Below are 13,928 nucleotides of genomic sequence, written 5' to 3'. Positions count from 1 at the left end.
TCTTCCTCAAGACAAAAAAAAGAAACCACAAAAGGCAAAAAAGGAGTGAAAGACAAAAATAGAAACAAAGAACAATGGCAACAAATAGAAAACAGTAGTAAATATGGTAGATATTAATCTAATTATGACAACGATCATTTTAAACATCATTTGTCTAAATGCACTAACTAAAAGACAGAGATTGCCAAAGTGAATCAAGAAATAAGACCCAACTATATGCTGACTAGAAGAAACCCAATTTAAATGGCGTATGTAGATCAAAAATAAATGGATAAAGGGGCCAACCCTGTGGGGTAGTGGTTAAGTGCACGTGCTCCACTTCAGCGGCCTGGAGTTCACAGGTTTGGATCCTGGGAGCAGATTTTTGATTAGCTAATGTTAATCAGAAGAAAACAGGAAAAACTATTCTAATTTCAGACAGAGAAGATTTCAGACCAAGGGAAGTTATGAGGGACAAACAGAGGCATTACATAATGATAAAAGGGTCAATTCTCCAAGAAGACATAGCAATCATTAATGTGCATGCACCTAACAACAGAGCACCAAAATAAATAAGACATAAACTGATAGAACTGCCAGGAGAAATAGATGAATCCACTATGAAAGTTGGAAACTTCAACACCCCTCCATCGTAAATGGACAGATCCAATAAGCAGAAAATCATTAAGGTGATAGTTGAACTTAAAAATATCATCAATCAACTGGATATTATGGGTATCTCTAGACTACTTTATTTAACGACAGCAGAATACATATTCTTCTCAAGTTCACATGGAATATTTACCAAGATAGACCACAATCTGGGTCATAAAACAGTTTCACAAATGAAAAAGAATAGAAATCATAAATTGTCTGCTCTCAGACCACAGTAGAATTCAATTAAAATCAGTAACAGAAAGAGCTGAAAAGTCCCAAAATACTTGCAGATAAAACATGACATTTCTAAATAACACATAGGTGAAAGAAGAACTCTGGAGAAGTTAAAAATATTTTGAATTAAATTAAAATGAAAACATAACATCAAAATTTGTGGGATGCAGTGATAGCAGTACTTGGAGGGAAATTTATAGCATTGAATGTACATAGTAGAAAATAAAAAAGACATGACATCAATCATCTAAGTTCCCACCTTAGAAAACTAGAGAAGGGCAAATTAAATCCAAAGTAAGCAGAAGAAAAGAAATAATAACAACTAGAGCTTAAATCAATGAAATTGAAAACAGGAAATCAATACAGAAAAATCAACAAACAAAAAGCTGGTTCTCTGAAAAGACCAATAAAGTCTATTATCCTCCAGCCAGACTAAGTAAGAGAAAAAGACAAAAGACACAAATTACTAATATTGGAAATGAAAGAGGGAACATCACTACAGATCTCATGGACATTAAAAGGATAATAAAAGAAAATTATTGATATGGACCCTAATATCAGTTTCCCTACATTAAACCCAGCATATATGGGGTTAAAACCAAAGTACTCTTTCCCTGCTTACTCCCTGGCTTCCTGGCTCCAGAATTCACTATCCTTCATGGAGACAGACACCATCAAGGACAAGCACCTGGATTCATTATCTCCTCCCCACCAAGAGATACAGGCTGGTGGGAAAGCTGCTGACCAGCAAGGTCACAGGCTCCCTCCTGTCTGCAAGTAGTCTCAAGGCCAAAGACAGGCTGGTGGGAAACCTCCAACCAGCAAGGCCATATGCTCCCCTTCCCCTACCTAAAACCCCAAATAAAAACCTTTTAGGTTTTCAGGGAGTTTGGGATTTTGGCATTAGCTGCCCTCTCTCCTTGCTCAGCGCTGTGCAATAACAAAATTCCTACTTTCTTCCACCACACCCAGTGTCAGAGATTGGCTTGCTGCGCAATGGGTGAGAGAACTCACTTCAGGTTTGACATCATTATGAACAACTCTATGCCCACAACTGGATAACCTATATGAAATGGACCAATACCTTGAAAGACACAATCTGCCAAAACTCACATTAAATGGACAATCTGAACAGGCCTATATCTACTAAAGAAATTGAATCAATAATAACCTTGCCAAACAGAAAGCACCAGGCCCAGATGAGTTCACTGGTGCTTTTTACCAAACATTTAAGAAAGAAATTATGCCAATTCTTCACAACCTCTTTCAGGAGAGAGAAGAGAGAATACTTCCTAACTCATTCTATGAGGCCCTCATTACCCTAATATCAAAACTGGACACAGACATTATAAGAAAAATAAACTACTGACCAATATCTCTTTTATTAACATAGATGCAAAAACCCTCAACAAAATATTAGCAAATTGAATCTAAAAATGTGTAAGAAGCATTAGACACCATAACCAAGTAGAATGTATTCCAGATATGCAAGGCTGGTTCAACATTCAAAAATCAATTTCTGTAATTCATCATATCAGCAGGCTAAAGAAGAAAAATCACATGATCATATCAATAGATGCAGAAAAAGCCTTTGACAAAATCCAGCCCCCCCTCATGAAAAAAACTTTCAGTAAAATAGGAATACAGGTGAACTTCCTTACTTGATCAAGCATATCTACCAAAAAACTACAGCTAACATCATACTTAATGGTGGGAAACTGGAAGCTTTCCCTCTAAGATCAGGAACCAGGCAAGGGTGTATTGTCTCTCCACTGCTTTTCAACATCATACTGGAAGTTCTAGCTAACGCAATAAGAAAAGGAAATAAAAGGTATACAGATTGGTAAGAAAGGTAAAACTGTCTTTGTTCGCAGATGACACAGCTGTCTATGTGTAAATCTGAAAGAATTGACAAAAAAAACCTCCTGCAACTAATAAGCAATAATAGTAGGGTTGCATAATACAAGGTTAATACACAAAAGTCAATAGTTCCTATATCAGGGCAATGAACAAGTAGAATTTGAAATTAAAACCACAATACCATTTACATTAGCATCCCCCTCAGGAAATACTTATGTATAAATCTAGTAAAATATGTACCAGATCTTTATGAGGAAAACTACAAGACTCTGATGAACAAAATCAAAGAACTAAATAAATAGATAGTCAATGTTGTTGGGAGGAAGACACTCAATATTGTCAGGATGTCAGTTCTTTCCAACTTGATCCATAGATTCAAAGAAATCCCAGTCAAAATCCCAGCAAGTTATTTTGTGGATATCAACAAACTGATTCTAAAGTTTATCTGAGAGGCAAAAGACTCAGAATACCCAACAGAATATTGAAGGAGAAGAACAAAGTTGGAGAACTGACACTACCAGACTTCGGGACATACCGTAAAGCTACAGTAATCAACACAGGGTGGTATTGGTGAAAGAACAGACAAACAGATCAATGGAAAAGAATAGAGAGCCTAGAAATAGATCCACATAAATATAGTCAACTCATCTTTGGCAAAGGAGCAAAAGCAATACAGTGGAGAAAAGATAATTTTTTCAACAAATGGTAGTGGAATAACTGGACATCAACATGCAAAAAAAATCAATCTAGACACACACCAAGTCCAAAAACCCCCAAACCAGGAGCACCAATGTCCAAGTACGGGAGAAGACGGATGTTCCAGCTCTAGGAGAAAGCAAACTTTCCCTTCTTCCACCTTCTGGTTCTGTTCAGGCCCTCAGTGGATTACACATTGGGGAGGGACATCTGCTTTATTCAGTCCACCAATTCAAATACTAATCTCCTGGAAATACCCTCACAGACATACTCAGAAATAGTGTTTTACCAGCTATCTTGATGTCCCTTAGCCCTGCCAAGTTAAAACATAAAATTAACCATCAAACTCACCCAGTTTATGGTACTTTGTTATAGCAGCCTGAACTAAGACGAAAGTACTTCTCAGCCTCTATAATTGTGTGAGCCAATCCCTCATAATAAATCTCTTTCTCTCTATCTTTATATATATATCCTGTTGGTTCTGTTTCTCTGGAGAACCCTTACTGATGAACTATAGAAGCCAGGTCCCCTCTCCATATCTCCTGCTCCGTAACTCCTATTAATATTCATATTGTTTATTCATCTGCTTCATATTATTTAATCATTTCCTTTAAGGAGTTCTGAGTCTTACTAATGATTTTTAAATCAATTATCAAGAACCATACATAAAAGTCACAAAAATCCAACCTAGGGACATTAAAAATATTTGAGAAAATGGAAAGGTCTTTCCTTGGCTTTTGTTAAGACTCAACATTACATATTATGGCAGTTCTTTTTAAATTAATAATGGAATTTAAGAATCCATTGCCAAAGCCAAGGTCACAAAGTTTTCCCACTATGTTTTCTGCCAAGAATTTTATAGTATTAATTCTTATATTTAGATCTTTGATTCATTTTGAGTTAATTTTTATGTATGATGTGAGGGGCAGGCACAATTTCCTTCTTTCACTCATGGCTGTGCTTTTCAACCATATGTTGAAAAGACTATTCTTTTTCCATTGAACAGTTTTGGCACCCTTGTTGAAAATCAACTGACCATAGACATATGGGTTTATTTCTGGACTCTCAATTCAATTTCATTGATCTATGTGTTTATCCTTAAGCCAGTACCACAGTCTTGATTACTGTAGCTTTGTAGTAAATTCTGAAGCCAGAAACTACGACTCTTCCAACTTTGTTCTGCCTTACCAAGATTGTTTTAGTTATTTGAGATCTGTATTAGTCAGAGTTCTCCAGAAAAGCAAAACCAATAGGATGTGTGTATGTTAGTCTGTCTGTGTGACTGTCTGTCTATCTGGAATTGGCTCACATAATTATGGAGCCTGAGAAGTCCCAAGATCTGCTGGGTAAATTGGCAAGCTGGAGACCCAGGAGAGCCAAGGAGGTAGTTTCAGTCTGAGCCTGAAGGGCTGAGTACCAGGAAAGCTGGTAGTGTTCTGTCAGTCTGAAGATTAGCTGGCTTGAGATGCAGGAAGAGATGCTTCAGTTTGACTCCAAAGACAGGAAGAAGCTGATGTGTCAGTTTAAGGCAGTCTTGCAGGAGGAATTTCCTCTTATTTGGGAAGGGTCAGCTTTTTGTTTTATTCAGGTCTGCAACTGATTAGATGAAGCCCACCCTCATTAGGGAAGGCAATCCACTTTACTCAGTCCACTAATTTAAATGTTAATCTCATGCAGAAACACCCTCACAGAAACACCCAGAAGAATGTTTGACCAAATGTCTGGGTACCTATGGCCCAGTCAAGTTGACATATAAAATAACCGTCACAGAAACCCTAATAATATTATATGAGTTTTAGGAAAATATGTTCCATTTCTGCAAAAAAGGCCAGTGGAAATTTGATACAGATTGCACAGAAGGTGTAGATCTCTTCAGGGAGTATTACCATCTTAGCAGTATTACGTCTTCCAATCCATGCCTAGATTTGTCTTTCCATTTATTTAGGTCTTTTAAAATTTCTTTCAGCAATATTTCTTACATTTTAGTATACAAGTCTTGCACCTCCATGGTTAAATTTATTCCTATGTATTTTATTCTTTTCAAAGCTATTGTAAATTGATTTTTCTTTTAGTTTTCTTTTCAGTTGTTTATTTCTTCCGTATAGAAATACAACTGGTTTTTGTGTGTTCATTTGTATCTTGCAACTTTGCTGAATTTATTTATCAGCTCTAATAGTTTCTGGGTTTTCTTTTTGTGGATTCTTTAGCATTTTCTATATACAAAGTTTTCAGCTGTGAATAGAGATAGTATTAATTCTTCATTTCCAATTTGGATGCCTTTTCTTTCTTTTGTTTCTACTTCCTCTCGCTAGGACTTCCAGTACAATCCTGACTAGGGTGGTAAAAACAGACATTCTTGTCTTTTTCCTGATCTTATAGGGAAAATTTTCAGTCTTTCACCATTGAGTACGGTGTTCGCTGTGAGTTTTTTAAATAAATGCTCTTCACCATGTTGAGAAATTCACCTTTTATTCCTAGTTTGCTGAATAATTTTTATCATGAAAGTGTGTTGAATTTTGTCAAATGCTTTTTATGTATCACCTGAGATGGTCATGTGGTTTTTTCTTCATTATACAAATGTGCCATATTACATTGATTTTCACATGTTGAACCGCCCTTGGAGTCCTAAGATAAGTTCTATTTGGTCATGATCTATAATCCTTTTAATATGCTTCTAGATTCGGTTTGCCAGTATTTTGTTGAGGATTTTTACATCTATATTCATAAGGGTGATTGGTCTATAGTTTTCTTTTCCTGTGGGGCCTTTGTCCGGCTTTGGTAACAGGATACCGCTGGCCTCATACAATGAGTTAGAAAGTGTTTTCTCCTTTTCTATCTTTTGGAAGAGTTTGGGAAGGATTAATGTTAATTCTTCTTTAAATTTTTGGTAGAATTCACCAGAAAAGCCATCTGGGTTTGGACTTTTCCTTATTGGCACGTTTTTGATTACCAATTCAATCTCTTTACTATTTATAGGTCTACTTACGTTCCCTATTTCTTATTGTCAATATTGATAGTTTTTGTGTTTCTGGAATTTGTCCATTTAATTTAGGTTACCTAATTTGACTGACCAACAATTTTCCATAGTTTTCTCTTAAAATTTTTTTTCCTGTAAAGTCACTTGTAACGTCCCCACATTAATTTCTGATTTTAGTAATTTTACTCTTCTTTTTTTACTCAGTGTACCTAAAGGTTTGTTAATTTTATTGATCATTTCAAAGAACAAACTTTTGGTCTCATTGATTCTTCTCATTATTTTTTTCTGTTGTTCATTGCATTTATCTCCAGTGTAACCTCTATTATTTCCCTCTTTCTGCTAACTTTGGGTTTAGTTTGCTCTATCCTTTCTAGTTTCTTAAGGTGGAAAGTTAGCTTATTGATATATTCCTTCTTTGTCTATGTAGGCAACTACAGCTATAAATTTCCATCTGAGCAGTACTTTCTCCACATTCTATAAGTTTTCATATGTTGTATTTTCATTTCATTTCAAAGCATTTTCTAATTTCTCTTGTGATTTCTTCTTTGACCTATTTGTTATTTGATAGTGGGTTAATTTCCACATATTTGTGAATTTTCCAGTTTTCCTTGTTACTGATTTTTAGTTTCATTCACTATGGTCAGAGAAGACACTTTGTATGACTTCATTCTTTTTAATTTTATTGAGACTTGTTCTGTGGCCTAACATTTGTTCTATCCTAGAGAATGTTCCATGTGCACTTGAAAAGAACATGCATTTTGCTTTATTTTGGGGTTTTCATATGGCCCCCTCCCCTGCAAACAGTTTCCCCTATATTAACAACCTTCTTTAATCTAATACATTCATAACAATTGATGCGCCAATATTGATACATTATTACTAAATCCCATAGTTTACATTAGGTTTCATTCTTTGTGTTGTATAGTTCTATGGGTTTTAACAAATGAAAAATTTCATGTATCCACCATTATAGTATCATACAGAACAATTTTATTGCCTTAAAAATCCCCTGTTTTCTACCTATTCATCCCTGGGCCTCTCTCTATGAACTTCTGGCAACCACTAATCCTTTTACTCTTCCTAGCGTTTGTCTTTTCCAGGATGTCATCTTGTTGAAATCATACAGTATGCAGCCTTTTCAGACTGGCTGCTTTCAGTTAGCAACATGCATTTAAGGTTCTTCCATGTTATTTCATAGGCTTATTTATTTTTTAATCACCAATATTTAGAAAATTTTCAAGTGCCTTTCTGTTTCTGTTGATGTTTCAATGATTTTTTTAAAATTTAGTCTATTTGACATCAATCACATTGCTTGATTTTTGAAAGCACAAACCTCATTGCATTTCTAAATCAAACCTTTCTTAATCATGATGAATTATTTTCATATATTATTTTATTCAATCAGCTAATATTCACCTGGAAGTTTTAAATCCATAGACATAAACGCCCATAACTTAAATTATATTTATCTGAATTTGTTTGCATGTTTGTACTAGGTCTTTAACATTGGTTGGGCAGCTTTCCCTGTTATTCTATTCTTTTAACAAAATTTAAATAAAATGAAAGTTACATGCTATTGCAAATTTGGTAGAACGTGAAATATTGGGGTGGGGTAGGTATGGACTATGAAGAAGTTTCTGAGTAGCATTTCAATTTTGTGTTATTTTTCTATTCTAATTTCCATTCTTCAGCATAATTTTAGCATTTCATATTTTTACAGAAATATATTTAATTCAACCAGATTTTTAATATTCTGTAACTTTTTATACCATTAATTTGTAGCTGTACTTACTTCTACCTGCTCACTGTACTTTTTTTCATCTTTGATTTTTCTGAAGTAATGTTGTCAAAGGTTTCAATGATGTATTAGGCTCTTCAAAAAACCAGCTTTTAGAACCAGCCCTGATGGCCCAGTGGTTAAAGCTTGGCACTCTCCAGGCTTTAGTGGCCCAGGTTCGGTTCCTGGTCATGGAACAACACTACTTGTCTGTCAGTTGCCATGCTGTGGTGGTGGCTCACAGAGAAGAACCAGAAGGACTTACAGCTAGAATATACAGCTGTGTACTGGGGCTTTGAGGAGGGGAAAAAAAAAAGCAGAAGACAGGCAACAGATGTTAGGTCAGAGTGAATCTTCCCAGCAAAAAAAATAAAAAAATTCTACCTATTATTAAAAAAAAATCTTTTAGGTTTTTAAAGTCATTGCTGTTAGGTTTTAAATAATTGTGTGTTTTTAATATTTTCTTTTTTTCTAAAGATTTTTTGATTTTTTTATTTTTTCTCCCCAAAGCCCCCTGGTACATAGTTGTATATTCTTAGCTGTGGATCTTTAATATTTTTTTTATTTCTGTCCTTATCTTTATCGTATCTTCTGTTTTTGTTTGTATTGTAACTTTTATAAATTCTAGAGCTAAATAATCACCTTATTTATTTAAACTCTTTCATCTTTTTCTTATAAACATATTTACAGCTGAAAATGTTTATCTTATTGACAAAGTTATGAAGCTGCATCTCACCATTAACGACACTCAATGTCTTCATGATTACCCAGCTCTAGGTATTTCATAGTTTGTCTTCTGATGTGTCTTTAAACCTAGAAGTGTTTTGTTTTGTTTTAGTATTTTACTACAGGGGTTTTGCTAGAATATACTTAATATTTTTTAAATCTTATCAATTTTTTATTACTAACTTTCCTATATTGTGTGTTCAGTCTTCATAGTGTATAGCATATTATTTTTAGTACACTCATGCTGTGCTACAAACATAATGACATTTTGGTCACAACAGATCGCATATGCGACAGTGGTCCCATAAGATTAGTACCATATAGCCTAGGTGTGCAGTAGGCTGTATCGTTTAGGTTTGTGTTAGTACACTCTATGATGGTCACACAATAATGAACTCACCTAACGACACATTTCTCAGAACATATCTCCATCATTAAGTAACACATAACTGCATTAACACATTTGTACAGTTTAATTTTCCTGTTTCATAAGTACTAGAAAAACAATTTGTATTCTGGATTTGTAGAGCCTAATGTTGGATAAATAAATACAGACACATATATATAAGAAATGAAGTTTAATCATTGCCTAATTCAAATCTTCTATATATTAGCTTATTTTTGGATTACTTGATCTGTTACTTTACCAAAAATTCATGTATCCTAGAGGGGCATATTAAAAAATACAAGTTCAATAGTTATTTTTAAATTTTTTTTTTGTAGTTTATGGGTTGTTGCTTTATATATTCTCATACTATGTTACAGAGAAGTTATGTTTTTATGCCCTAAATTCTATTTTGTCTGATATTTTTAAAAATGTTGCTTCATATTTACCTGGTGAAACTTTTCTTATGTTTTGATTTCCAATATTTTAGTATCACTTTCTTTTAAATATGTCCATTATAAATATCATATTAGAGGATATTATTTTTTATTCTAATCTATAATTTTCTGTATTTTTATCATGAACATAATGCATTTATATTTATTGTAATTATTTTAGACTTGAAGTTATTTCTGCTTTTGCTTTCTATTTTTCTACTTTCAAATGGTTTGCTTTTTTTGTCCTACTATCCTGTCTTCTACTATCTAAACTAATTTTTAAAATAATTTTCTATGTAAAAATTGAAAATAATTTCACAGAGTTACGTTTAACTCTGGTGGTTACATCTTATTATTTTCAAACTCATTATCTTTATTATGAATGTCTAAATCTTATAAATGTCTTTGTTTTCCCATAACTTCAATAAGATAAGAGCCTTAGAATTATCTCACTTCCTTGTGCTTTTGCCTTCTTCCTTGTCACCTGAAACTATCACACATTAAATCCAGGTTTTGGTCATAACTTATAAAGAAAATACAGTCTTTACCAAGTTCTTTAATTTATCAATCCTCATATATCCTCAAAAATTTTTTTGTTTTTATAACAGCTTTATTTGGTTAGAGTTCATATAACATATTCACATATTTAAAGTATACAATTTAATGATTTTTATTATATTCACAGACTTGTGCAGCTATCACCACAGCCAGTTTAGGAACATTTTTATCCTCCCCCAAAGAACACCCATATCCTTTAACAATCACTCCTTATTTCTCCCCAACTCTTCCTTCCAAGCCTACGCAACCACTAATCTACTTTCTTTCTCTGTGGATTTACATATGCTGTGTATTTCATATAAGTAGAATTAAATATGTGTTCTTCTGACTGATGTTTCATTTAGCATAATGTTTTAAAGGTTCATCCATATCCTATCATGTATCAGTATTTCATTGTTTATGGCCAAATAAGATTCCATTGTGTGGATATCTCATGTTTTATTTATCTATTCATCTGATGAAGGACACTTGGACTATTTCCACTTTTTGGCTATTATAAATAATGTCACTATAAAGATTTGCATACAAGTTTTTGTGTGGAAGTATGTTTTCATTTCTCTTGGATGTGTATCTCGGAGTGGAATTGCTGGGTTATACGGTAACTTTATGTTAACCTTTTGAGGAGTAATTAAACTGTTTTCCAAGGCACCTGCACCATTTTACATTCTCATCAGCAATACATGAAGGTTTCAATTCCTCAACATCTTCACAAACCCTTGTGATTATCTGTATTTTTATTATTGCCATCTTAGCGTGTATCAAGTGGTATCTCATTGAGTTTTGATTTGTATTCCTCTAATAACTTGTGATGTTGAGCATCTTTTCAGGTATTTATTGGCCACTTATCTATGTTATTCAGAGAAATGTCTATTTAAATCCTTTGCCTATTTTTCAATTAAGTTGTCTTTTTATTACTGAATTGTAAGTGTTATTTATATATTCTAGACACAAGTCTTTTATCATATACATAATTTGCAAATATTTTCTCCCATTTTATTAATTGTATTCTTACTCTATTGATGGCATCCTTGGAAGTATAAACATTTTTAATTTTAATGAAGTCAAGTTTATATATTTTGCCCATTGTGATTTGTGCTTTTGAAATTGAATCTAAGAAACCAGTGCCTATTGCAAAGTCACGACTATTTCTCCCTGTTTTCTTTAAGAGCTTTAGAGTTTCAGCTCATACATTTACGTATTGATCTATTTTGAGTTAAATATGATGTGGGTTAGGAGTTCAATTTCATTCTTTTGCATGTGGCTCTCCAGTTACCACAGTTACAAGTTGAAAAGACTACTTTTTCCCATTGCATAATCTTGGCACACTATTTAAAATCAACTGACCGTAGATATATGGGTTTATTTCTGGACTCTCAATTCTATTCTATCGATCTATATGCCTATACTAATGCCACATAATAATACCACATAATCTTGATTGCTGTAGTTTTGTAGTAAGTTTTGAAATAAGGAAATGAGCCCTACAACTTTTTCTTTTTTTTCAAGATAGTTTTGGCTATTTTTTTTTAATTAGAATTTCTATATGAATGTCAGGACTAACCGATTTCTTCAAAGAATCCTGATGAGTTGTTGACAGAGATTGTTTTGAATCCATAGATCAACATGTGGAGTGTTGATATTTTATCAATATTAGGTTTTCCATTTCATGCACAAAGAATGTATTTTCATTTATGTAGGTCTTCTTTAAATTTTCCAATAATGCTTTGTAGCTTTCAGAGTATAAAGTTTCACCATTTTTTCCCTATTTAATCCAAGATATTTCATTTTTTTATCTATTGTAAATGCAATTGTTTTCTCAATTTCATTTTCATATTGGTTATTGAAAGTGTATTGAAATATTATTACTATTTGTATACTGATCTTATAAACTGAAAATTTGCTGTGCTCATTAGTTTTAATAATTTTTCTAGTGTATTCTTTAGGATTTCCCATTCACTAGACCATGTAATCTACAAATAGAGATAGAACTACTTCTCTCTTTCTAGTATGGATGGATTTTATTTCAATTTCTTGCCTAATTGCCCTGGCTAAAACCTCAAGTACAATGTTGAAAAGAAGTGGTAAGAGCAGACATTCTAGTCTTGTTTCTGATCATAGAGGGACAGTATTCTGTCTTTCACAAGCAAGTGTAATGTTAACTGAAGATTCTTCATAGGTGCCATTTCTGAGGTTGAGGAATTTTCCTTTTGTTTGAAATTTGAAAATTTCTTGGTTTTTGAAAGTTTTCACCATGTAAAGTTGTTGATTTGTCAAATGGGGTTTTTTTCCTGCATCTATTGAGATGATCATGTGGTTTTTGCCCTTTATTCTATTGCTCAGGTTTATGATATTAGTTAATTTTCAGATGTTAAACAAATCTTGCATGCATGGGAAAATTCCACTTGGTCATGGTATATAATCCTTTTTGTATGTTGCTGTTTGTTTAGTAGTATTTTGTTGAGGTTTTCTTTTAGTCCTATATTCATAAAGATATCAGTCTGTAATTTTGTTGTCTAGTGATGTCTTTGCCTCATTTTTGTATCAGGGAATACTGGCCTCATTAGATGAGTTGCTAAGCATCCCCTCCCATCCTACTTTTAGGAAAAGTTTTTGAAAGAATTGATATTAACTCATTAAATGCTCAGTAGAATTCACCAGTGAAGCTATCTTGGCCCGTGTTTTTCTTTATGGACAGTTTTAAAAAATTATTATTAATCAAATTTCTTACTTCTTATAATCTATTCAGGTTTATATTTCTTCTTGAGTTTCTGCAGTTTGTATCTTTCTAGGAATTTGTCCATTATGCCTAAGTTACCTAATTTATTACCATACACTTGATCATAGTATTCCTTTATAGTTATTTGATATTTGTAAGTTCGGTAGTAATGTCTCCTCTTCCTTTTCTGATTTTAGTGATTTTAATTTTCTTTCTTTTGTGCTTGGTCAGTCTATCTAAAATCTGTCAGTTGTGTTGGCCATTATGAAGAATTAGTTTTTGAGTTTATTTTCTCTATTGTTTTTCTATTTTAGATTTTGTGAATTTTTATTTCATTTTTAAATTTCATTTCTCTGAAGCTCTGCTAAATTTTCTCCATTCTTTTTTCTTTTTGTTTAGTGACTTGGCTGGATCATTTTATTGAAGTCTATTTTTCCCACAGTTGTTCCTCAGATTGTGCAGTTTTAGGCATGTGAACAGTTGCCCTAGATGGCAGTGTTTCTAGCAGGGCTCTTGTTGTCTCTTTCCCTGATCTTTGTTAAGCTATCTGCTTGATTTGATATCACACCGAGTTATGAGGTTCTACTAATCGCCAGATGATTGATCGATTGATAGATTTTTGACAATACCAGGAATCTTCCATAATCTGATCCAGTATTTAACTGGATCCAATTATAAATCCAGTATTTGCAGGGGTAATATTTCAGGCCCATCTTTAAGGTTTGTTCTGACTCTAGGAGGGTTCTTTTCAGGTATTTCTTTCCTTGATTCTCTCTGGTAAACTACTTGACATACGGTTTAGTTTGTTGCTCTCATAGAGCTATCAGTCTTTTTTTTTTTTCTAAATTGCTTACACCACAATCTCGCTTGTTTTCGAGAGTGCTCTTAGGTTTGAACTTCCCCACACTCTGTTTCAAATGTTATCA

The sequence above is a fragment of the Equus quagga genome, chromosome 1 (assembly GCF_021613505.1).
Source record: "Equus quagga isolate Etosha38 chromosome 1, UCLA_HA_Equagga_1.0, whole genome shotgun sequence".
NCBI lineage: Eukaryota > Metazoa > Chordata > Mammalia > Perissodactyla > Equidae > Equus > Equus quagga.
The sequence above is the reverse complement of the archived record's forward strand: the minus strand, read 5'-3'. Positions refer to the sequence as shown.